We start from the raw sequence: 27351 nt of genomic DNA, 5'->3' as shown, positions 1-27351 counted from the left end.
CTCTCTCTCTCTCTCTCTCTCTCTCTCTCTCTCTCTCTCTCTCTCTCACTGTAACAATATTGTCAAATTCATTATTCCCCTTCATTTCCCCCCTTTAACCCTGGTTCAGTTATTGAATAGTTAGAGTAGTATACAGTACTACTATTGCTTTTTATCATACTGTGCAGAATCCATTGAAATTTGAAACTGAGAGACTTTGCCACTAAAGTGTTGTTTTTTTAAGTACCCACTATGGTGAAGGGATGGGGGGAGGTGGGAACCATCTCTGTGAAGGAAAAAAATGGCTCAGCTTAGGCTGAGAGTTGATTTAAGAAAAAAAAAAAAACACTGCCTCAGAATGAAGAAATCCTCTAAGGGACTAAAGGAAAACTGTGGTAGACTGTGGTGCTAAGGATTCAAGCAAAAGTCTCCCTACATACCAAGGGAAAGTTTTAAGGAATTAAAGACTCTGCCCAGGCTAACATCTGATTAAGAAAAAAAAAAAAGACTGGAAGAAAAGGACCTTAACACCTTTCTTCCTTTTCAAGGAAAAGGCCTCAGCCAAGTCTCTCCCAACAGAGGGCATCCTCAGATTTAAAAGTATTAAAGAAAAATTCTCTCTTTCACTCTTTCCTGGGCGGAGCCAAGCTAGTGGACTTCCTCACAGCTCCCACTTCCACCTCCTCCAATTCATGTAAAAAATGACTCTAAACATACTTTGGAACTACAGAACCCACAAAATGACAGAGAGAAGCTAACCTCCTGCTGAAGACAGTTCAGCAGGCCAGCAGGAAGGGGTCAGCAAAGTGCTCTGGGAGCTGAGCCCAGCCCTGCATGAGCCAGAGGTTTTAGCCTCAGGGTGGCTACAACCAGCCATAGGCTGGAGGGACTTCAGATCACCAGCAGCTGTGGCAGTTTCCAGAATTATCAACCCATAGATGCTAGAGACAAAATGTAGGTCAGTGTAGACTTTGCGGAAACAGTGAGTTTGGGAGTGTGGTCCGACCTTTATCCCCTGGAGGGAGAAGCAGCTGAGGCATGGTGACTGTGTAGCTACCACCACGTGCCTGCTTCAGAGCTCCTGGCCTTCACATTGTAGGGGAACCAAGTGTCCAGTCTGAAGGGGTAATCCCTCTTGCTTTAACCTGCTTGTATCAGGGTGGAGGTCCTGGGGTGTGTGACCGGTTTGCCAGAGCATGTGGAGGCTTCAGAGAGGGCAGGCAACTAATAGCAGCTGAAAAAACCCCAGCAATTTGGGACAAAGCTCCCCTTTCTGGTAGCAGAGTTCTACTGTGGCAAAAAGCTCAAAAGTCAAGTAACTGAGTGGCAACATGAGCAAGCAAAGGAAGAAGAGCAAGCAGAGAAATCCCACTTTACACTCCTATTTTGGGGACAAAAAGGAACAAGGCATGGAACAGGAGGAAGACAGCCAAGTCAGAAGTCCTGCACCTAAAGCTTCCAAGAAAAATATGAATTGTTTACAGGCCATAGAGGAGCTTAAGAAGGATTTTGAAAACCAAATAAGAGAAGTGGAGGAAAAATTGGGAAGAGAAATGAGAATGATGCAAGAAAATTATGAAATGAGAGTCAACAACCTGACTGAAGAAAATAACACCTTAAAAAAATAGACTAATTCAAATGGCAAAAGAGGCGCAAAAAGTCAATGAGCAGAAGAATGCCTTAAAAAGCCAAATTTGCCAGATGGAAAAAGAATCTCAAAAGCTCACTGAAGAGAATCATTCTTTCAGAATTAGATTGTAGCAAATAGAAGCTAGTGACTTTATGAGAAATCAAGATGCTATTAAACAGATCCAAACAAATGAAAGAATAGAAAGCAATGTGAACTATCTCATTGGAAAAACCACTGACTTAGAAAATAGATCCAGGAGAGATCATTTAAAAATTATTGGACTACCTGAAAGCCATGATTTAAAAAAGAACCTAGAAATCATCCTTCAAGAAATTCTCAAGGAAAATTGCCGTGATGTTTTAGAACCAGAGGGAAAAATAGAGGTTGAAAGAATCCACCAATCACCTCCTGAAAAATATCCCAAAAAGAATACTCCTAGGAATATTATAGCCAGGTTCTGGAGTTCCCAGATCAAGGAGAAAATATTCCAAGCAGCCAGGAAGAAACATTTTGAATATTGTGGAAATACAATAAGGATACACAGGATCTGGCAGCTTTTATACTGAGGGATCAAAGAGCTTGGACTATGATATTCTGGAGGGCAAAGGAGCTGGGATTAAAACCAAGAATCACCTACCCAGCAAAACTGAGCATCATGTTTCAGGGGAAAATAAGGTCATTCAGTGGAATAGAAGACTTTCAATCATTCATGATGAAAAAACTAGAGTTGAATAGAAAATTTGACATTCATATACCAGAAGCAAAAGAAGCATGAGAAGATAAACAGGGAAAAGAAATCATAAGGAACTTACCAAAGTTGAACTATTTACATTCCTAATGGAAAAATGATAATTGTAACTTATGACTGATTGTACTTTGAATATTGTTACGGATGAGTGAGTGTTTTTCTGTGATAAGTTGAAATATGGCGAATGCTGTATTTTGAATTATGCGGTACCTTGATTTTCCATGGATGTTTTGCTTTTGTTATGGAATAAATAGAGTGATCACTATACTGAGTAATCAGAATCTTTAAAAAGCTGTTCACAGTAGCACTTCTTCTGGAAAGCTTCTGTGCATGGCATTACATTATGAGTCACTCTTAAATTAATTCAATTAATCACTAATCAGTAGTCTTAGAGACTTCCACTCTTGGGGCAGAGTCTTGATTAACTCAATTAATCACTAATCAGTAGTCTTAGAGACTTCCACTCTTGGGGCAGAGTCTTGATAAACTCAATCAGTCACCAATCAGTAACAATAGTCAAAATACAATTAGTCACTTATTCAGTAAAGTCTTACTAAGTATCATACACAAAATCCTCCACCCTTTAGGTCACTAGTAAATTATAATTCCATAATTACTCAGTACCCAAGGAGAGGTCTTTTCTTTATCTTGACTTGGGGCCTGTTCTCAGGTTCCCTGGATCCCCTTCCATGGCCCCTGACTCCTGGCTCCTGGCCTCCTGGCTCTGGGCTCCTGGGATCCTGTTCAGAAGAAGCTCCACCACTACCACAAGTTCTCAGGACTCAGTTCTCCATTCTCTCTTCTGTAGCTGCTCTGCCACCAGATCTTGGTCTCAAAGAAATTCTAACTGTGCCTCTCTGGGGCTTTTCTTATAAACACAGTATTACCTACGTCACTAGTAACAAGGGTCAGGAGTTCATACCTTCTGTTCCCCCAATCAGAGGCTTGATCAGTTACTAAGTGTTAAGTACCTGCTACTTTTGCCAACACAAAGGGATCTTCAAATTCAAAGTTACATTACCATTACACTCAGAATAAGAGATATAAAACTTTGCCCAAGAAAGTAATTCCCTGAGAATTAGAGTGAAACAAATAGAAACCAATGACTCTAAGAAATATTAAAACAAAATAAAAAGACTGAAAAATAGAAGACAGTATAAGTTATGCTATTTCACTGCATAATTGTCGCAGATTTTATGTCAAAAATTTTGCAAAAAAGGGTATAACCATTGTGTGAAGTTTTTAAAAATTGTACCAGTATTACTTAAAAGTGATTTATTACTAAACTTTCTTTGGTGCAGTATGTATGGAATACTTTCCAATATATGTTAAAATTGAATATTGATAATTAATGTTTGCTGAGAATTCTAGGCTCATAGCTTATAGTGCTTGAGAGATAAGTGTGTATCCATATGCCACTGGTGAATACATTACTATTCTGTTTACCTTTTAAGTGATGTGATGAGCAGAATTATACCATCCAACAATTACTTGATGAAAGGTTATAGTTTTTGGACTGAAAAAAAAAAAACAAACAAACCAGGATGTGATGATTAGGCAATGGCAGTGATTATGTGGTAAAATATAGTATCTCATAGTAAAAACTGACCTGGGAAACAGATCAAGGAGAGATAATTTAAAAGACTCACTGGATCACCTGAAAGCTATGTTCCCAAAATGAGCATTGACATAATATTTCAAGAAATCATAAAACTGCCCAAATATCTTAGAATCAGAAGGAAGTATAAATAGAAAGAATCCACCAGTCACCTCCTTAAAGATATTCCAAAATGAAAATTCCCAGGAGCATAATAGCTAAAATCAGAGATTCCAGGCCAAAGAAAAAATCCTGCAATCAATCAGAAAACTAAAATACAAAGGGGTTAGAGACAAGATCACATAGGAATTAACAGCCAGCACTATGAAGAAAAAGAGTTTGAAATGTGATATTCCAGAAGGCAAAGGGTATAGACTTTTATGGTCAAGAATAATTTATCCAGGAAAATTGAATATAATCATATGGGTAAAAAAATGAATCTTTAATGAAATAACAGACTTCCAAGCATTCCTGGTGAAAATTCCAGAGCTGCATGAAAATTTTGTAGTTCCATTACAGAACTCATTAGAAACATAAAAAGGTAAACAAAAAAAATCATAAGGGACTAAGGATTCAAACAGTTTACATTCTAATATGGGGAGATGAAGCACATGTTTCCTCTGAATTGTATCATCATTAGGGAGTCATAGGAGTATAATTTTTGGGAAAGCCAGTGGGTAGTTCTGTTATGGTTTGATTTTAGAGGTAGCTAGGTGGTACAGTGGATAGAGCACTGGGCTTGAAATTGTGTGACCCTGGGTAAGTAACTTAACTTTGGTCTACTTTAGTTTCCCCAACTGTAAAATGGGGTTAATAATAGCAGCTACTTCCCAGAGTTATTGTGAGAATAAAATGAGATAATGTTTGTAAAGCATTTAGCTCAGTAACTAGTACATAGTAAGCACTATATGAATACTTATTCCATTCTTCTTGATGATCTTAAAAGAATGAAAAGAGAAGGGAAGAGAAATACATTAGAAAGAGAAGGGAAAGAAAGGTTAGGGAAAATTATCTCATATAAGTGGGGTATAGTAGGGACTGACAAACAAATATCACTCTCACCTAAGCTGACCAAAGGAGGGGGAAGTTTGCACACACACTCCACAGTGTAAATTAATACATTTCACCTAAAAGGGAAATATGAGAGAAGGGGAGAAGGGGGAAATAGAGAAGTAGATTAAAAGAGACATTAGTTGTAAGTAAAACAAACTAAGGATGTATATTTAATAAAGATGTAATACTTATAGCTCTTTTTGAGGTGTCAAAATAGGTATCTAAGGTGGATACCCATCAACTAGGGAATAGCCGAACAATTTATGTTATATAAATGTGATAGAATACTATTGTGCTATAAGAAATGATAAAGGGGATAGTTTCAGAGAAACCTATGAAAACTTGTGTGAACTGATACAGAGTAAAATGAAAAGAACCAGGAGATCACTTGATAAAAATTACAGCAATATTGTAAAAACAACTTTGAAATACTTAGGACCTCTGATCTGACTGACCACAATTTCAGAGGACTAATAATGAAACCTGTTACCTCTTAATAAAGAGGTGAAAGACCCAAATGTATAGAATGAGACATGTACATATATACATATGTATATGTGTGTATTATTTTCTATTGGACATGTCCAAGGCAGAAAATTTGTTTTGAATGACTATTACATGTTTGTAAGGGAGATTTTTTTCTTTTGTTCTCAGTGCGGGTTGGGGGAAGGGAAAGATGATAGGTTTTTATTAATTAAAAAAATAAGTAATTGGGGCAGCTAGGTGGTGCACTGAATAGAGCAGCAGGCCTGGAGTCATGAGGACCTAAGTTCAAATCCAGCCTCAGATACTTGACACAATTACTAGCCATGTGACTTTGGACAAGTCACTTAACCCCAATTGCCCTCCAAAAAGCAAAAAAATAATAATAATTTTTAAAAACCCAGCAGCTCCAAAAACACTAGAAGAGGGTCAGTTACCCTCTTTGATTGATTCCCTTATGCCAGGAGGAGTGTTTGTGCCACAGACAGAGTAGTTCCTGGTCTCCTAACTCTCAATACCATTTGGCAGGATGAATTCATAGAAGATAACCACGACATCCCTTTTTCCATTGTTTTATTTGAATGAATTGGTTTATTTCTGGCTTCCAGTAAACAAATTCTTCTATTTATTTCAATGAGTACAAAAATTGTATTTTCAGTGAAGAAATGTATTTATTTTGGTAAAGAAATACATTTGGTATTTTTTTTGTCCATGCACTTAATCTGTGCTTTCCCTTAGCACACTTATTGAACAATAACAAAAAAAGACCCATCCCCCCCCCCAAAAAAAAGAACCAAACCCTGCCAAACTAAAAATGAAGCCCACACCATAAACATGCCCAAGCCAGAAAAACACCTTCCCACACAGGCCATGACTGAAATGGCTTTTTCCATCTCCATATTTAAGTTCATTACACCTCTAGCAGCAGGTGAAGGGAAAATTAGTCTGCAATATTTGGGACTTATGGTTTGTCATTGGTATATGTCTTACCTTATAGCTTATAATACACACATATGAAAAGGAGACAGGTAACCTTTACTGGTCCTTTTATCATGCCAAGTGAAGTCCTTGTGCCACAGGTTCAGGGTTTCTTGATTTCAACTCCCAATCCCCACCAATAGGATAGGGGTCTCAGAATAATCTCTACTGCTTATTTTTCTTATCGTTTATTTCAGTATTTCTTATTATTTAAATAGATGACACAGTTGGTTTACTTCTACCGTGTTTCCCCGATAATAAGACCTATCCCGAAAATAAGCCCTCCCCTTACTGTGTAAGATTCCTCTAAAATAAACCCTCCCCCGAAAATAAGCCCTATTGAGATTGCTACTGTAGTGAAGGTGATCCCCTGCGCTCCACACTACATTACGGTACCCTCTGTATGCACCGTCCTCCTCCCCCAGGTGAAACGCACGCTGCGCTCCGAGCTGCATCCAATCAGAGCTGCAGCAGTGAGCGCTTCATCCTGTTCTTCCCCAGTGATTTGCTTATTGAATAAAGGTACATTTTTTTTGTTCACATTTACCTGTTTATTAAAATTGCTGTCAATGTTCATTAAAATAAGCCCTCCCCTGAAAATAAGCCCTCTGGTGTTTTCTGTCCAAAAAAAATAATAAGACGGTGTCTTATTATCAGGGAAACATGGTAGTTCTAAATAAGTAGATTTATCTGTTTGACAGAACAGATATTCTATATCAATAGATGGTTGCATCCACAACCTTTCTTTCTACACACATGCTGCCGTATGAAGCTAAAGAAAATTTGTAAATCCTTAAGACTAGTTCGACTAGAAATTTATGTTTCATAATCTTACTCCTATAGGGTAATCCTTTTATGCCTCCCTAATTAATTGCTTTCCTGAGAACCTGATTGGAACAATGGTACCTTTAATTGTAATAGAAAGGTTAGGAAGAGGAGAAGGTTTTGGAGGAAAATGAGTTACATCTTAGACATGCTGAATGTAAAATATTTACTGGAATCCTGTGTGACCTATCTAATTGGTAATTAGAGACATGAGATTAGAGGTCAGAAGAGGGTTAGGGCTAAACAAGTAGACTCAGAAAAGCAGCCTCCTAAATCTTTTCTTCCCTCCTATCACCCTCCTTCCCCCATCTCAGGTGACAACTTTGCTTCTTATTTTATTGAAAAAGTTGAGGCCATTGGCTGAGCATTCTCTCTTCTCCATTCCTCCTTTTTTGACATTCCCCAAATGTTTTCTGCCACTATCTCTTTTTTCTTCCCTGTTTCATATGAGGTGACTTCTTTTAAGTGATCCCATTCTATCATATTTTCTCCAGCAAATTGCTCTATAATTTCCACTTTCTCATCTTCAGTCTTTCCCTGTCTACTGCCTGTTTCCCTGCCCACATTCATGCCCACGGTCCCTGCATCCTCAAAAACCTCTCATTTTATTCATCCATCCCTAACTACTAATGTCTCATATCTCTCCTCCCTTTTGTGGCTAAATTCCTTGAGAAGAACATCAACATATAGGTTCCTCCACTTCCCTTCTCACTTTCTTAATTCTGTATGTTCTGGCTTCCAATCTCATCATTTAAGCAAAACTGCTCTCTTAAAAGTAATCAATGATCTCTCAATTGCCATATCTAATGTATTTTTCTCATTCTTCTTGACCTTTCTGCAACTTTTGACATTGCCCCTTACCATCTTCTCTTTAATACTCCCGTCCCTCTACATTTTCATGATACTATCATTTCTTGGTTCTTTTTCAAACTAACCACACCTTCTCAGTCTCTTTTCCTAGGTCCTCATCTAAGTCATACTTGCTAAAGGTAGGGGTCTCCCAAAACTCTGTCTTGGTCCATCTCTTATCTCTCTTGGAGATCTCATCAGCTCCCATGGTTTCAATTATTTTCTCTATGCAGATGATTCTCAGGTCTAGCCCTAACCCTCTTCTGACCTCTAATCTCATATCTCTTAACTACCAATTAGATAGGTCACACAGGATTCCAGTAAATATTTTACATTCAGCATGTCTAAGATGTAACTCATTTTCCCCCAAAACCTTCTTTTCCTAACCTTTCTATTACAATTAAATGTACTATTGTTCCAATCACTCAGGTTCTCAACATAGATGTCATCTTGGACCCTTTACTCTTTCTCATCCCCATATCCAATGAATAGTGAAGTCTTACTTTAGTAACATATACATTTGCCATTCTCTCCTCTTAACACTACAACCACTCAGCTAATGACACATCACTTTTTTTCCTGGACTGTTGAAATAGTCTGCTAGTTGGTCTCCTTGCCTTATCTCTCCATCCCAATCTATCCTCCATACTGTCAAACTGATCTTTCTAAGGCCTAAACTGTTCTTAGATCTGACCTTATCCTTTTATTAAATAACCCTATTACTTCTACATCAACTATAAAATTCTCTGACTTTTAAAGTCCTGGGAAGGACTATCATTTTGAAACCTGGCCCCTTCCTCTCCTAGTCTTCTTCACACCATTCTCGACTTCTCATAATGTGATCCGGTGACATTGGCCTCCCTGCTGTTTCTCACACACAAGATTATCTCCCAATTTCCATGTGTTTTCAATGGGCTGTTCCTCATGTTCTCCTTCTTCATATCTGCCTCACTTCCCTGGTTTTTTTTCAAGTTTGAATTTAAGGCCCATCTTCTTAAAGAAGCCTTTTCCAGTACAAAAGACATCTTTGTGCCTTCCTTCAGACTAATCATAATTTATCATATATATGTGTGTGTATATGTATGTATGTATAATAGTTGTTTACATGTTGTCATCTCCATTACATGAATACCTTGAAAGCAGAATCCTTTTTTTTTTTTTTTTTGCCTTTCTATCCCCAACACTTAAGCTGTGTCTGGCACACTGTTGCTTAATAAATATTACTTGAATTAGTGACTGACAGCTATGGAAAGGGAAAGAATTTTTGACAAAACAAGAGATGGATAGAATCAGATGAGATAAAATGGACAATTTTTCTCATGACATTCAATTTTTAAAAATTGTAGTTAGAAATATTTAACTGGGGAATATCTTTGTAGCAAATTCTTGATAGAGAGTCTAATAACCAATGTTTATAGGAAACTGATTCAAATATAATAGAGGCACCATTAAGTGCTACATATTGAGCTCACCTTGATACCACATAGGCCTGGGTTCATGTCCTACCTTTGATACACACTAACTTAAGAAAGTTGAGTAAGCAGCATCTTATTTTTCTCATTTATAAAATTGGGGTAATAGTACCTTCCTCCCAGGATTGTTGTGAGGATGAAATGAGATAATATTTATAAAACATTTTGTAAAATGGTAGCTTTTATTATTATCAGAAGAAATTCTAACAGTTGCAAAGAAGTAAGATACTAATGGCACAGATTTAGCTGAGGGATTTTAAGTACTGGGGTAGAACTTACTAAAGAGAAGCATTTAAGAACTGAACCTGACATTTAATATGCACCCAAAACTTAATCCTACCTGGTTCTTGTCATTCCTGTTGTTTTAGCACAGAGCTGCCTGTACAACTTGGCAGTAGGTAGGGGCCAAAATTAAACTAGGCTAAACTTTTTCAGGCTGCAGAGAGGTTAAACTAGAGAGACTGATGGTTGTTGTGGGTCATATGACAAATAGAAGCATGTGCAATGGCAACCTTACATTTTTTTTACAGCCCACCTGAAATCCTCTGATGAGCTGAAAGTGGCCCACAAGCCATATGTTGTGCAGGCCAGTTTTAGCAACTCCTCAGCACTTAGGTTCAGTTAACTCAGACCTGCACAACTTGTAAACTTCTTTGGGCTACAGATAGGTTAGACTAGAAACAGACCGACAGTGGTTGGTTGCCTCAAGTCACATGACAAACAGGAGACTGCATAGTGGCAACCCTACATTTTTTTTTAAAGCAGTTGGGGTTAAGTAACTTGCCCAAGGTTACACGGTCAGTTATTTTGTGTGGGTGTTAAGTATCTGAGGCCAGAACCGATCCCGACTCTGGGACTGGTGCTTTCACTCACTGTGCCACCTAGCCGCCCCCAACCCTACATTTTTCACAGGCTGCCAGAAATTCTTTTGCAGGGCTGCAAGAGACCCTCAGGCAATATGCTGTGCAGACCTGAGTTAACTAAACAGCTGCAGTTACTGTAAACCCTGCTACTTATGGTGGTGACTGGTGAAAGGCTTCTAGTAAGGTTGCTTTTTCTTTTTTCACCAGTCCACAGAGTTGGAGATACCCCTAGACCATCTACACCCCAAGCTCTATCCTCTGAAGGTCACTAGAAGTCTTTTCCTTTTTTAAAGCTCAAGCTAATTTTGAATCAAAGGGAAATTGTTGTAGTGCAATTGCATGAATCAGGACACAATTTTTAAAGACATTGTTTTGGATGGAACCATATTGGTAAGCAGTGGGTTATTATATTCCCTAATTCAAAAGTTAATAAAACAAGGAACTCATTCAGAGTCTGTCATATGCTTAGCTGATGCAGAATTCCCACAAGGAAGAGACTGGGAAGGCTACTGCTAGGAGAGTTGTGATGACATATAATAGAAGTGGCTTGTAGAAACTATGAAGAATACATAGATATTTTATAACTGGTACTGCTGGTCTGTTACATACTTGGCAAAGAGCAGTCTCTTTGATTTCATTCAATTGTGGAACCAGAAATTGGGGCTTATACTCATACTCTGTCTTATACATTCATCCTCTTTGGTGGCTTTCAGTGGATCTCTTCTTGGTTTGACTCCTTTACTAACAAATATCTTCTTGAACTGTTTTGCAGGGAATTTACCTTTTATAACAGATATATTTTTCCCCAATTTTTTCATCTTGTGCTAATATTTCTTGCTCTTTCATGAAGTCACTGATAACTATTTTGTCTCTTTTCATTTTCAGGCACTCTCTCACTTTTCAATCAGTTGATAAACATATTGAACACCTACTGTGCTAAGCACCAGAGATACAAATAAGAAAACAGCCCCTGAGGTGGCTGGGTGATGCAGTGAGTGGAGCACTGGCCCTGGAGTCAGGAGGAGCTGAGTTCAAATCCAGTCTCAGACACTTGACACACTAGCCGTGTGACTTTGGGCAAGTCACATAACCCCAATTGCCCTCCAAAAAGCAAAAAAAAAAAAGAAAGAAAGAAAAGAAAAGAAAACCCCTGACTTCAAAGAGTTTACTATATAACAAGGAGAGACAATACACAAAAGAAAGATGAAAAAGGGGAAAAGGATAACTGGGGAAGTAGGCACCCAGCACAGGAGCATGCTGGATTGTAGTCCAAGGAATGCAGCTGGTGGGAAATGATAAGTTTGCTGATTTGTGAAGTTTCTTTAAAATGGAGACTTTGGGAGTTACTAGCTCTGCCCTCCACAGGGGCAGAGGGTACTGAAGAGGTATAAATAATATCTACTATGCATTAGCATATTAGGCAAATGTACTCTCTGAGAATGATTAGTTTACTGATGAAGATCTCCTGGGAGCATGATGATGGTGGAGGCCAAGGAGTGCAACTGGTAGGAAAAGAACAGTTGGCTTAGTTGAAGTTTAGTATTTCCCCTAAGCTATTTATTCTCCTTCCAATACTAGGTATTCATGGAGAGGTATTATGGAAAGTCCATTTTTTCCCCTGTGAATCTACTTGTAGCTCATATGGAGTTACTCATTCCTTATCTGGGGGGGGATCTCTAGATCTGCAATAATTTTTATAATCGTTGTTTTCTTTGTATTAGTCTTATCTCCAGATTTAGTTGTAGAATTGGAACTTTGTGCTAAGTCAATGCTCTACCCCAGCTGTGCTTTTGGAAAGAGTTATTGGCCCTGCTTGGTTGCTCTGAAAATTAGAATGAATCAAAACAGAAAAACAAGAGTAGAAAACAAACCTAACTTGTATGGTAGTAGAGTGGAGGGGGACCATGATAGATATTGATCCTATCACAACCCATCCTTCCAAATTCAAGGAAGTGAGGAAATAGTTTAGACATACCGTATCCTGAATCACTTGGGTTATTCCCTTTTACTATAGGCCACAAAATTTGAGCAAGCTAGAACCTGCATTTTCTTAGGTTTGATTGCCCATCCTTCATCCCTCTGGTTGACAGCCATCATATAATATCATCAGTGTAGTAGTAGATATTAACGCTCTCAGGAAGAGAAGCCTTTTTCACATCTCTGCCCACCAGAAGATACTAGCAGTATGAGAGACAATTCGGTTAGCCCTGGAAAAAGATGGGGAATATATGCTAGATTCTTTTTTTTTTTTTTAAGCAATCAGGGTTAAGTAACTTGCTCAAGGTTACACAGCCAGTTATTTCTGGGTGTGGTGCTAAGTATCTGAGCCCAGATTTGATCCCCCAGGTCATCCCAACACTGGAACTGGTGCTCTTACTCACTGTGCTTCCTGGCCGCCCCTAGTGCTACCTGGCCGCGCCTTTGATTCTTTCTTAATGTAAAGAAACTACTCCTGCCCTTTCTCAGCCACAGAAAAAGAGAAAAGTGTTTGTGAGATTCATAAAGCCATAAGATTTACTACGTAGTCAGTCACATTAACTATGCTGACAATAGCTGCAGGGATTTATCTCCTCATAAGAAACCAGTTGCTACTTCCTTCTTCAAAAGCCACACAGGGTTGTCGATAAAGCAAAGTATTCTAGTTTCCTTTATGTCCCTCTTTAGTCAGAACAAATCAACACATTTATTAAGTATCTGCTATGTTCCAGACACTGCTGAAGGATAAAGAAAGGTAAAAACAGTCCTTGCTTTCAAGGATGGGGGAGACATCATGCAAGCAACCATATGTGTATTTAAAATATACCCACACATTTGCTTTATATACTGTAAATGGGAGATAATATTAAAAGAAAGGATCTAGTAATTAAAACTCAATGGCAAAGTCCTCTTACAGATTCGATCTGAGTCTTCAAGACAGGAAAACAGGAAATAGAAGTAAAGAGGAAGAGCATTCCATACACAGTGGACATCCAGGGAAAAGTTAAATGGAGTTAGGAAGATAGAGTATTGTGTGCAAAGAACAGCAAGTAAGCCAGTGTAGCTGGGTTATAGAGTATATGGAGAGAGGTGTAAGAAAATGAGAAAAAGAAAGGATCAGGCTGTGAAGGTCTTTAATGTCCAGTGAGGAGACAGCGTGTGTCGTATGTGAAGATCAGCAAGTAAGCCAATGAAGCTGGGTCAGACTATATAAAAGGGATTGGAAAAAAAATTAGAAAGTAGGAAGGGACCAGGTCTAAATATTTTAATATTTTATCCTGGAGGTAATACTGAGCCATCGATTTTTACTTAGTAGGGAGTTATTTGGTCAGACCTGGACTTTGGAAAGATCATACAGCTGAGTGGAAAATGGACTAGAATAGGGAAACTGAGAAGACAGAAGGGGCATCTAAGATGTAAATTCCCAGAGGAAGGAAAAAGGATAGACAACACAAAGTCTTGACACAGAAGGACAAATTGGGAGACAAGAGGTGATGATAATCTTAAAGTAAGGCAGAGACCACATGAATGGAGAAAAGGGGACAGACAAGATGGTACAAAAGTAGGATCCACTGTACTTGATAACTGATTGGATATAAGAATCAGAGAAGCAAAAAGAGTTAGAGATGAATCCAAGGTTGTAAAACGAATGATAGCAGAGTGGGATGCCATTAACAGAAACTGGGGAGCACAGAGCAGTTTGGTTATAGAGCAAAGCAGTATTCCATGACTTTGGTTGCAGAGATTGAGGCAATCGATGAAAGTGGGGCACAGAAGAGGTGGTTATCAGCAGTATGTTCCATAGAGAAGCAGTCAGCTGTTCTTAAGTAAACAAAAATGACCCACACAAAGCAGACTGCTCCTAAGTCTGCTGGTGGCAAAGCCCCATGAAAACAGCTGACTACTAAGGTTACCAGGAAAAAGTACCCCCTTTACTTATGAGGTTCAGCAGTCTTATCATTCATTAAAGGTATGGTGCTGTGGCCCTTCATGAGATTTACTGTTATTAGAAGTTGAAAGAGCTTTTGATCAAGAAACTTCCTTTCCTTTGGATGATGAAGGAGATTGGTTAAGACTTCAAAACCGACTTTAGTTCCCATAGAGCTTCTAGTACCCCTCAGGAGGCTAGAGAAGTATGTTTGGTGGTTTTATTTGAAGATTTTAACCTATGTGCCATCCATGTCAAGATAATTCCCAAAGATTTATGTCCAAAAGATGGGTCCAAAGACATCCATTTGACTCATAGGATATGAGAAGCACTTAAGTGAAGGCAGTTTTTTTGGTGCTTTGTAGTAAATTCTATAAAAATGCTTTGGCTTTATGGCTTTTTTAGTAAGAAACTGTTTCTATGTTGTATTTATACTTAACATCACTCCTTTTACACAGGATGAATGAGAAAAGTGACTGTTCATATACCTCAGAATTTTTGCTTAAGTGCGACAAGTTACTAATAAGCAGAAAGGATGGGAGATAGTTCTTGCTATTCATGATGCACATTTCTATATGTTAATTACTTGGATAGTAATTATCATAAGGTACAGAGTTCTTTTTGTACTAAAACTGGTTGTGATCCTTAAGAAAACAGAAATTAAGAAGTTTAGAGGAGTGATGGATTTGGCGAAAAATATGAGTTCCATTTTGGACATGTTGATATTGAGATGCCACAGATCCAGAATTACAAAACAGTAGGAAGATAATTACTACTCCAATAAAACTCAAGGAAAAACTGGGTAACAATATGGAAACAAGTAATTTTTGAAATATTTCATACTATACATTATATATTCATGTGTATCAATCTTCTACATATTCTAAAATATATGTAAATATTAAAACAAATATTATTAATAAGCAACAAACATTTTATTATGTCAAATATAATATATGGAAAAATCAAAGCTACTGACCAAAGAGAAAAAAATGAAAGGAAATTTGATTATGTACTACAAATGAATATTTTTTCAAAAGAAAATGCAATGCTTCTAAGATTAAAAGGAAGGAAACAGTTAGATATTTCTTGTTAAGAACATTTATACTAAAACCCAGACATCCAAAATTTAAGGAATGGACAGGTTTTTTTTGTGGTTTTTTTTTTTTTTGTAGTGGGGAAGGCAAGGCAATTGGGGTTAAGTGACTTACCCATGGCCACACAGCTAGTAAGTTTGTCCAGTGCCTGAGGCCAGATTTAAACTCCAGTCCTCCTGATTCCAGGGCCCGTGCTCTATTCACTACGCCACCTAGCTGCCCCCAGACAGTTTTTTAAGACCAAAAAATAGTTATTTATACCTTTGACCCAGTGATTACACTATTAAAGGACCATAGTAACACAGATTTAAAACTGAAAGCCAAACTCCTCACTCTAAGAATAAACTAAGGCAGGGCAGAGTCAAGATGGTGGAGTAGAAACAGGACCTTCCCGCGGCTCCAGCTTCCACCTTCCCCAATCCATGTAAAAAGCGACTCTGAACAAACTCTGGAGCTACAGAACCGACAAAATGACACAGAGAAGCTAACCGCCCACTGAGGACAGCCTGGCAGGCTGGCAGGAATTGGCCAGCACAGCTCTCTGGGAGCCAAGCCCAGCCCCATGCTGAGGTTTTAGCCCCAAAGTGGGCCTGACCAGCCACTGGCTGGAGGGACTCCAGATCATCAGCAGCTGTGGTGGTCGAGAATTATCAACACATAGATGCTAAGGACAAAGTGAGAGGTCAGTGCAGTCTGGACTTGGGGACCCAGTAGTTGAGAGTGCGTTGGCTTTTGCCCCTGGGGCAAGAAGCCACTGAGGGCTGTGACACAGCTGCTGCCACATGGCAGCTTCAGCTCCTGGCCTGCAGACTGTAGGGGGATCAAGCAACCAGTCTGAGGGGAGCTGGATTGCGGACTAGAGTGGAGGTCCTAGGGTGTGTGACCAGCTTGTCAGAGCGTGTGGAGGCTTCAGAGAGGGCACCCAACTAATACCTCCTGCAGCTGAGAAAACCCCAGTGTTTGGTACGAAGCTCCCCTGTCCGGTAGCAGAGTCCTACTGTGGCTAAAAGCCCAGGGGTCAAGTGACTGACTGGCAAAATGAGCAGGGAAAGGAAGCAAACCAAGGAAAGCAACCCAATATTAGACTCCTATTTTGGGGACAAAAAGGATCAAAGCATGGAACAGAAGGAAGACAATGAAGTCATAACTCCTGCACCAAAAGCTTTAAAAGAAAATACAAGCTGGTTATAGGCCATAGAGGACCTTAAGAAGCAGGTAAGAGAAGTGGAGGAAAAATTGGGAAGAGAAATGAGAACGATGCAAGAAAATTAGAAAAGGAGAGTCAACAGCCTAACTGAAGAAAATAACACCTTAAAAAAACAGACTAACTCAAATGGAAAAAAAGGCTCAAAAAGGCAGAAGAATGCCTTAAAAAGCCAAATTTTCCAGATGGAAAAAGAATCTCAAAAGCTCACTGAGGAGAATCATTCCTTCAGAATTAGATTGGAGCAAATGGAAGCTCATGACTTTATGAGAAATCAAGATGCTGTTAAACAGATCCAAACAAATGAAAGAATAGAAGGCAATGTGAAATATCTCATTGGAAAAACCACTGACCTGGAAAATAAATCCAGGAGAGATAATTTAAAAATTATTGGACTGCCTGAAAGCCATGATCAAAGAAAGAGCCTAGAAATCATCCTTCAAGAAATTCTGAAGAAAAACTGCCCTGATGTTTTAGAACCAGAGGGCAAAATAGAGGTTGAAAGAATCCACTGATCACCTCCTAAAAAAGATCCCAAAAAGAAAACTCCTAGGAATATTATAGCCAGTTTCTGAAACTCCCAGATAAAGGAGAGAATATTACAAGCAGCCAGGGAGAAACAATTTGAATATTGTGGAAACACAATCAGGATAACACAGGATCTGGCAGCTTCTACACTGGGGGATTGAAGGGCTCAGAATATGATATTCTGGAGGGCAAAGGAGCTGGTATTAAAACCAAGAATCACCTACCCAGCAAAACTGAGTGTCATGTTTCAGGGGAAAATATCATCATTCAGTGAAATAGAGGACTTTCAAGCATTCTTGATGAAAAAATCAGAGTTGAATAGAAAATTTGACATTCAGATACAAGAAGCAAGAGAAGCATGAGAAGGTAAACAGGAAAAGGAAATCATAAGGAACTTATAAAAGTTGAACTATTAAGATTCCTACATGGAAAAACAATAATTGTAACTGATGAAACTTTTCTCAGTATGAAAATAGTTGAAGAGAATAGAAATATATATATCGGAGGGTATACAGGTGTATGAATACATATGTGAATGTGTGTATATATATCTACAGGGATACATAGAGGGCACAGGACCAATTTAATAGGAAGGGATGATACTTAAAAGGTGAAATTTAAAAGGTACTTTTAATGATGATACTTAAAAGGTGAGAGAGGAATATTAAGAGAGGAGATGGGGAGAGACAGAATGGGGTAAACTATCTCATATAGAAGAGGCAAGGGAAAATGGTTACAATGGAGGGGAAGAATAGGAAGGCAAAAGGGAAGGGGTCAACCTTATTCTCATTGAATTTGGCTTGGGGAGGGAATGAAATACACACTAAATAGGGTGTCTCACCCTACAGGAGAGTAGGGGGGAAGGGGATGAGAGGGGGGATGATGGAAGGTAGGGCAGGCTGGGGGGGAGGAAAGTTGGAAGCACCCACTTTTGAAAAGGGACAGGATCAAAGTAGAGAATAGAGCAAGTGAGAGGTGGGATAGGAAGGAGGGAAATATAGTCAGTCTTTTACAATATATCCACTATGGAAATGTTTTGTATTAGCTACACATGTACAACTTATACTGAACTGCTTATCTTCCCATTAAGGGTGGGTGACAAGGGAGGAAGGGAATGAATCTGGAAATCAAAGTTTTAAAATCAAATGTTTTAAAATATATATATATATATATATACTATTATTAATACTATTTTACATGTAATTGGGAAATAAGATATACAGGCACTGGGGCATAGAGATCCACCATGCCCTACTGGAAAAGTTGAAGGGGGTATGGGAGAAGATATGGGAGAGAGCAGATTGGAGGAGGGGATATACTGTGGGATTGCTGTTTTGGGGCGGTGGGTAGGGGAAAAATGGGGAGAAAATTTGTAACTCAAAATCTGGTAGAAATGAATGATGTAAATCAGACAATAAAGCATTTGAAAAAAAAAAAGAATAAACTAAGGCACAGAAAACCCAAGCGTCTTTTCCAGAGTCACAAAGTGTCTGAGGTAGGATTCTAACACAAGTTTTCTGGACTTGAATGTCTTATGTTCTATCCACCATACCACATTTGTATGTGGTATTGATCCTTCACATTTGTATTATATTCTCTGTATGGAAAGTCAGTAGTTGCTGGGGATTAAGTAGTTCAAAGGAAAAATGGAAGAGAAAGCTATATTCCTCATTAAAGGAAACTCTTTCAGGAATAGAGGTCAGGAAAAGGATTTCCTACTTATTTCTGTTTACCAAATATCCTCAGTTCTTCAGAGATAAAGGACCTTAAAGGAGGACTCAAGGTCTAGTATTTTAATGGCTTTCCCTAGAAAAATCAGCTATGTCATAGCTTACCCTGACTTCTAAAGCCCACTTTCTTCATTGACTTACCTGGATAGGTGCTCCTTGGTATTTTTCTGTCGTGTATCCAATGTGCTTTCCCTTCTTCCAACTGGGGCATCATATCTGGTTTGAAAAGTTTAAGTCCTGCTCATTGGAAATAGAAAAGTTTCAAGGATAGAGACCCCTCTTTTGTCCTCATTCACTATATGGAGTAAAGAGGCATGCTGAGGTTGCCCAAAGAGGTATATATGGGACCTCTGAAGTCCTCTGGATTGTTTTTCTGAGGCAGATGGTGATCAGATAGATTTACCATTACAAAGAAAATTATACTTGAACCCATCCTACAAAGGATAGAATCTCTGACCCAAAGGGACATAACCTCAGAGAGAAAGAAAAAAAAAAACCAACAACCAAACAAACCCAAACTTCCAGCAGTGAGGCTTTTTCACCTGACTCTAGAAAACAGAAGTAATCTATCATTGGCCATAGGAGTGCAGACAATTCTCACTTTATGTACATGGACCATTCTACAGACATCTACATAATGCACTTTTTATGTAATGTGAATTTGCCTGTGGTTGTGGGGAAATGAGGGAGGGAGGAAAATGGGAAGGGAGCCATGCCCTCATGGTGGGAGGGGGCCAGCACAAGATTCAAGGAAGCATATGGGTCAGTGTAGCAGCAAGCACCCTGGCATCCCTAGGGTGGCTGCTCACACAGGTTCTTGGATCTGCTTTGATATAGGAAAGCAACTTAAATGGGTTAACAAGCTTACTTTAATCAGAAAGACATGTATCGTTTACCTAGTTCAGGGGAAAAAGGTCAGCACCCCGAACTTCAGAATACACAGACAGAATTATCAAATCAGAGAAACAGATCAAGTAGACAGATTTCCAAACTGTCCAACCATTACATCCATACCAAATCAACATCTGGGTTTCAACATCTGGGTTTTTCAAAGCTGGGGGGCCTCTGGACAACAGCTTCCCAGAATCCATATCAAATCACAGAACACTTCTCAAAGTGAGCCCCAAAACAAAGCTACACATCAGGGCTTTTATAGCCTTCTCCTGGCTCAGAAAATGTAACAACCTTATTGACTCACTGGCCAATCAAGAAGTATCTACTGAAAAGCCTCCCACCCCAGGCTCCAGGTGCACTTTAGCCTGGGGCAGGGAAGATCTTTAAAATTTAAAATTTACATTACAGTCAGAGAGAGAAGCAAGAGCAGGAAGAGGAATGTGTGATGGCCAATGCCAACCACATGGGGGCCTGTCCTGAATTGAGAAGAAGAATGTGCCAGGGGCAGACAGATGAGGATCAGACATGGATATAGACAGGAGAGGATGTTTGACATGAAAGAGCTAGGGACAGGTAATATCTGAGCACAGATGGATGGAAGACAGACACTCAAGAGTTAGAAACGTGGGCTGGTGGGCAGAGCAAGGCAAAGGTCTCCTCTTTCCAGAGGACTCAAGCCAACCCCCTGAACTGGGCATGGTGTCATTCTCTGTGCATGTTTGTTCTTATGCTTTCACTTGGAGGATTTTCCTTAGGGGTGGGGCTATTTTGTTTTGTTTGTTTTTTTTTGGTTGGGGGGGTGGTGAGAGACCTTGGAGCACTAAGACAAGGGTCAGGAGTATGAGAGCAAGTACAGTATTATACAGTAAAGTTAACATAGGCTTTTTTTTGGAATGCAGATTACTTTTAGAATTATTTTGCATAATGTGAATTTATGTAAAATAAGAACTTTCTGAATTAGCAAACTGGTCTCCACATGCCAAACAGTAACACTCAAATATATACCTCTTGAAAAATGGTCATTTACTAAGAAATGAATACTATGAAAAGAATCTGTGTATAAAGGATAGCGGTCCCTTACCCAGGGAGACAAGGTTCCTATAATTCTACAGCATCACATCTCTGTACATATTCTTCTGAGAAGGGTTCAAGTTTCTCCATTCCTCCTGGGTAAAAGTCCACATCCTTGAATGTCACTGACTACTTTTGGACCTTCAAGCTATGACAAATTTGACAGACCTTTAAGAGAGGGAGAGAGGGAAGGTCCTGAATCAAATACATATTTAATACCAACTGTGTATTTTACTATGAATAAACAATAGCATCTCAAGTGTATGTTGCAAATTAGGTTTTATTATGCTTAAGCACAGGCTCAGGAAGTAGAAAAATAAATTTAAATGCCATGCTAGTTGCTAGCATGAACACCTTGAAATTTGGATCAAAATAAAGAAAAAAATTATGTTCAAGAGGCAGAGAAGTTTTTTATTTTTAAAAAAATATATCAATTTAAGGTTACATAGGTGTCATATCTCCTTTAATTCAGGTTGAACAAATTAGTAAACAGACCAAGTTATGGATGTAAACACTGAGTTTGCAAAATCCTACACTTAAAAAACTACTGTTGTTCATTCTTTTCAGTTGTGTCCCACTCTTCATGACCAGGTTTATTTTTTTGGCAAATGGTTTGCCATTTCCTTCTCTAATTCATCTGACAGATGAGGAAACTAAGGAAAACTGGGTTGACTTGGCCAGGGTCACATAGCCAGCAAGTGTGTGCGTTCAAATTTGACTCTGGTCTTCCTGACTCCATGCCCAGTACGCTACCCCCTGCATCACCTATCTGCCCTAACACTTAGCAAACCACATTTTTAAAAAATCACACTGGGCTGATCAAGGAGGGATATTTACCTATCAACACGTGAAAATATTTTAGGAAGCTCTGACTCCCTTTTTTGGCTGCTTATCTGAGGAATGTTTGTGACTTAAGTAAATTTTTACATCCCATGGGGCAGGTTTCAGTCAGCTCAATAACCTAACTAGGAGAAACAGTTCTAATCCCCAAATAACAAGTAATTTATAATAATAAATTTTTAAAACTTCTTATAATATAAAATTTCTTTTTTAAAACAAATTTTCTTGAATATAAATATTTTAATGAGTAGCTAGGTGGTATAGTGGATAGAGTACCAGGCCTGGAGTCAGGAAGACTCATCTTCCTGAGTTTAATTCTGGGCTCAGACACTTACTAGCTATGTGATACTGGGCATGTCACTTAACCCTGATTGACTGTTTCTTCATCCGTAAAATAAACTGGAAAAGGAAATGGTAAACTACTCCAGTATCTTTACCAAGAAAATCCAAAATGGGGTCATGAAGAGTTGGATATGAATGAAACAACTGAACAATGACAACAAATCATTTTAATGAAGTTACAATTTGGAATAATAATCTCATGTAAATTTAATTTCAGTGTTGGACTTTTTATTTGAACAAAGGTTTCCAATATTTGGTCCAACTCTAGACAGTCTTAAATCTGGTTCTGCATCTCATTTATTTCTGTATTCTGATTTAAAACAAAAATGAAATGAAAATGCTTATTCACACAACAATATACTGGGAAAAGGTACAAGAATTTCAAGCCCTTTCTTTCTGAGAGATGGAAATACTTTTAAAATTTTTACTCAAATTTTACTAAAAAATTTATAAACTTGTCATTTTTGAATGACATGATTGAATGACATTCGAATGACTGATATATCAATACCTTTTTTTACCATTGTCAAAGCATTAACCAGACATGTAAAAGATGTATGTCAAATGAATTATGAATTCAATTCAATTTATTCGAAATGTCAGGCATTAAAAGTCATTTCTAAAAAATGTCATTTGTTCACTGATATCTTTCTTGAGAGCCTGTTCCAAAGACAGTTCATTTTCTAATAAGAAATTATGTTGTTGTTTGTCCTTCATTTTCAGAGGACCAATGACATCACAGGAGTGGTGTCTTGCATTGTTGAGAAGTCCAGTATGCATCAGCAGGAATATGTGTTCGTAATGACTTGTTTATAATATGATACTATATGGTTACATGATGTAATATTGGATCATCAAAATTCTAATGCAGGAAAAAAACACAAATTTACAGTAAGTTATTAAATTTAAGATGTATCATTAAAAATTATATATTTTTTAAAATGAGGCAAATTTTTTAAAAAAACTGTTGAAGGGTTAGGGTGCTGACTTTCATTTTTTTAAAGAAGGCAGTAAGCCAAATAAATTTGGGAACCTCTGTTCTAATCCATTCTCCAATTAAATATTCAAATAGATCAATGAACATGGGTATTCCCCTAAGTCCTACAGACTTCAACCTATCCATATCTTCCCATCTTGTATAATCTTTGTCTGCATCTTACAATGTTTGCCAGAGAGAAATTTCATCCAATGTATTAGGGGACTTTCTTATAGTCTCTTGGAATCCCACAGTTATGAGTGGAATTATTAGGCTATGTATAGTTTGCTTTTTTTTCAAATGACCAGACCATCTATTGGAGGGGGAAAAAGTTGTACTGAGGTCTTCTGTTTTTACATCACAGTCATTTCAATTTTATTAAAAAGAAAAAAAGCATTTGATACAGTGACCCCATTCGATAGTGTATACAATATTCTGTCCTAGGAGTCCCTTACAGCAGTACAGACTGGAATTGATACTGAATAAGACTAAATGTGCTTTGAACTACAGCTATGATGCAATAAAAGAGTTTTTCTTCTTTTATATTGCCATTTTCATATCAAGAGGGACATTAAAAAAAAGTAAATTGGTAAATCCTATGTTTGGAGGAGGTGGGGCAGTGAATGAGCAGGGAGGCTTACAAGTGTTGGAACAAGGACAGAGAGCATCAATGAATGGGATGTCCAATTTTGATAATTATTAAGTATATTTCAGACCATACCTCTTTAGAGCTTGAGCAAAGGGGTGCCTGCTGGTGCAGGAGAGATCAGAGCACAATTCATTGGGTATAGAGTACAACTAATGCCAGGGAAAAGGAAAAACCTTACTATTCTGATGGAGTCCACTTTTTTGGTGGCCTGAGGTTAGTGTCATCTGGTGTCCAAATTCTATACCACACCCCAACCTCAGCCCTCCTGGTGGGTTAATTAAATAAGTACAAGACAGTCTGGGCACTTTGTAGGATGAAAAAAGCAGGGGAAGGACCCACGTGAAAGTGGATACACTCCCAATAGTTTCTCTGCCTGCCAGAATCTGCTCTTGGTGATGGGAATACAAAGACAAAAAAGATCATCTGTTGCTCTACTGTGCCCAAACCCAAATCACCCATTTACTGATTTGAAATCCACCATTAAGTCCCTTTATATTTGTCTTTGTCTCTATTCTATATCCTGTAGTAGCTTGAAACAGCTTAAGGCATAATCCTGGGCATTGCCCAAGGCATAGTCCCCTAACGCCCTCCCTCCTGAATTAACATTTTGTATATTATCACTATGTACAAGGGTCAGTCCTAGGGTTATGGTACAAGTTTATCTAAAGTTTCTCTTAAGAGGAGACCACCCTGTACTCAGAACATGACCCTTAGGCTGTACATCACCCTATTATACTCTCCACCCTGTTCTGGGAGGGACCCTCTTTACAGGAAAAGTTGCACCCTTGTATTCTTGCACCATTTTCCCAAATTAGCCCTGAACTATAGATTTAACCAATGGAATTTTTGGCTTCTGTACGTCATTGCTTATGCTAGCTTCCCTCCCCAATTGTGGTTTTTGCCTTTATAAGCACTCTATGTATCCCAGTTTGAGGCTGCCTGATTTGAGTGTATACTCCAGGTAGTCCCACGCTTAATAAATTCACACCTAAATTTATCTTGAATCCACATCTCAGCTGCTCTCATTCTCTGCACAACATTTTTGGAGGCCCCAGCGAGATCTAGGGGGTCCTAGAAGCCCTTTTGGGGCCCTAGACCACCCCCCTTCGAGACCTGGGCTTGATTAGGCTGTTAGCCTTGGCTGGCAGGCATCCCTGACCATTCTATTCTTCAGAGGAGCCGGGGCCTGGATTGTTTTCAGGGCTCTGAAGTTTGAACATCTGGATTAGTCTGCCTATCTGACGCTAACCTGCCTTTGGCTCATAGTGGATCTGAAAAACCCCCTAGATGTGAGTGTCTGAATGATGAGGAATGACAATAGGTTCAGCAGGAACTCTGATCTTTATCTAAGACCAGAAAGCCAGTGATTCAGTCTGGAAAGAATTCAGCCCAAGCCAACTTGGAGTCAGCTGTAAAAGTTTATTGAATGCTTTATAGCAGGCAAGTGTCCTTAAAGAAGACACAGGCTTAGCTTTTAAAGAGTTTAGGCTATTCATTAAATGTTAATTATGCTGACCAGGTAAGAAGACGGTGGGATTAGGGAGGAGTTAAGGTGGGGCCAGTGTTTAAAAGAACATGCACTTTTAATGTCAACTGCGTAGGTGTATTGCCCATAATTCACTGGGAAATAGACCAAGGGAGGGCTACCTGGAGGTGTGGTTTTAGGCTTGAAAGCCTAAAGTCAGCTAGCGGGTCAAGGGCTGACTGGAGAAGTGCCTAGTCTGCTACCTATCAGTGTCATGTTTGACAAGATTGATGTCTAGGAACCAAGGCCAATGGAGACTCAGTATGTAGATAATTACTAAGGAGTTATCTTAGAGATAGGGTCCTGAAGGATTCATGGGGGCAATGGGACACTATACAAGGGGGAGATAATAGTTGCCTAAGCTGGAATGTTTATAGATACTTTTGTGAAGGATTCATAGGAATAGCTTGTTATTGTTCCAAGCTGAGATAAACAATTCATGAGTTGTTGCTGAGCAGAGTTAATGCTCTGAAGCTAGGCAGAGTGCTGGTAGGGGGAAGGGGCAGAGTTAATGCTCTGAGGCTGGGGGGTGGGGGGGTGGGAATGGAGTGTGATTTTACAAACTGGTTTTACAAATTGGTTTTACAGACTGATGTTACAAATTGGTATTACAAATTGATGTTACAAATATAGACCCCAAGCATCCCATCATGAATATTGGTGTTTCTCTTTTTATTTGCTTCTTCCTTTCTGTGATCTCATTTTCTGTCTATCCTTTGAATTTGTGGTTTGGAAGGGGATGGGGCCAGATATGGCAGAGTAGCAGAGTGTTAACAGTTGGGCACAACTTGAGTCCTGCTCCTTTGGAGCAATTGTGACCCAATTCCTTAGCTACATACCATACCCCTGAGGGACCCCAAGGCTTTGGGGCTTCTTGTTGGTTTTTGGTTTCTGGGTTGCTGATTTGGTGCACTGTAGTGTTTGCATGGGGAGCTCCACATTTTTTGGGTTCCTGGTAGCTTGTAGCATCCCGCTTTTGATGTCTATTCTCTGTTCTTGTTAAAAAAAAAAAGAAAGGTCTTTTCGATTTGTTTTTCTCATATTGTTCTGTGCATAGTAAGAGTTTTGTTTTTTTATGTAAATTTGTGTCTGCATATTTTTGATAGATAGTAGTTAAAATAGAACTTCTTTCCCTCTTTGCTCCCCGTCACTGAGTGGACTGGGGGGGGGGGGGGGGAAAGGGGGGAGGCAAAAAAAGTTTTTGTTTAAAAATTTTTTTTTTTTAATTTTTTTTTTTTTTTTTTTGTTTTTTGTTATGTTAGTGTTTTTTTTTTTTATGGAAATTTGTTTTCGCATAATTTTGAATGATAGTAGTTTAAAATAGAACTCTTTTCCTCTTTGGTCCCCCGGGGGGGGGGGGGGGGGGGGGGGGGGAGCGAAAGGAGGAAGTCAGAAAGAGTTTATGTTGAAAATTCTTTTGTTTTAAATGTTTGCTTTTTTATATTGTTTTTTGTGAAGTAAGTGCCCCTGTCTCTCCTTAGGTCCCTTATGCCTTTCTTCCTTTGTGCTTTAAGTGGTTATAAAGTGTTGGCTTTTTTCCTTTTATTTTATTCGTTTTTGTTAAGTGTACCGAGGTTTTGTTCTCTCTCTCAGGCTCTGCAACGTTACTTCCGATTTTTGCTTGCTTTGCATCTGTGCCTCTTGTGGTCTGAGTGGTTTCTCGGTTGCAAGGGATGGGGACTTCTGCCAGTATATGCAAACCTCCTAAAACTCCCTTGGGTTGTATGTTACATTTCTCAGAGGTTTATTGTGAAGGGGTTGATTATGGTGTTCCCCTGCATGACGCTTACATTCTATGGGTCAAAAAGCAACAGGTACCCACAGGTGAGCATACCAAGCAAACACGGTCAGGCTTGTGGTGAGGCCGGAGCTTCACCTGAGCAGGGAAAGAAGCTGGGGATCCATGGACTCGGGTATAAGCGACACTGGCCACATCCTGTAAGCTCCGTGGGTGGAGACAGGGTTTTCGGTGTGGTCTTGGTGTGCCCAGGGTCTGGAACAGGGCCTCATCACAAAAGGAGGCTTAATAGACAGACCCTCGCAGGTTACTGTAAGAGAAAAGACCCCACCACCTGCCAGCAGCAGGTTTGCTCTGTCCTAGGCATGCGCACAAA

The 27351-nt window shown here is 39.0% G+C and overlaps 1 protein-coding gene across 1 annotated transcript in view; it reads left to right on the top strand.

Moving 5' to 3' along the window:
• The window catches only part of LOC138159489 (zinc finger protein 420-like), a 67681-nt gene that overhangs the window by 25634 nt on the left and 14696 nt on the right, over positions 1-27351 (top strand). The window lies entirely within an intron of this gene.

The sequence above is a fragment of the Petaurus breviceps genome, unplaced genomic scaffold, assembly GCF_028583685.1.
Source record: "Petaurus breviceps papuanus isolate PSGF00001 unplaced genomic scaffold, PetGlider_PUasm1.0 176, whole genome shotgun sequence".
Classification (NCBI taxonomy): domain Eukaryota; kingdom Metazoa; phylum Chordata; class Mammalia; order Diprotodontia; family Petauridae; genus Petaurus; species Petaurus breviceps.
Note: the sequence above shows the minus strand (reverse complement) of the source record. Positions and strands in the feature narration are given on the sequence as shown.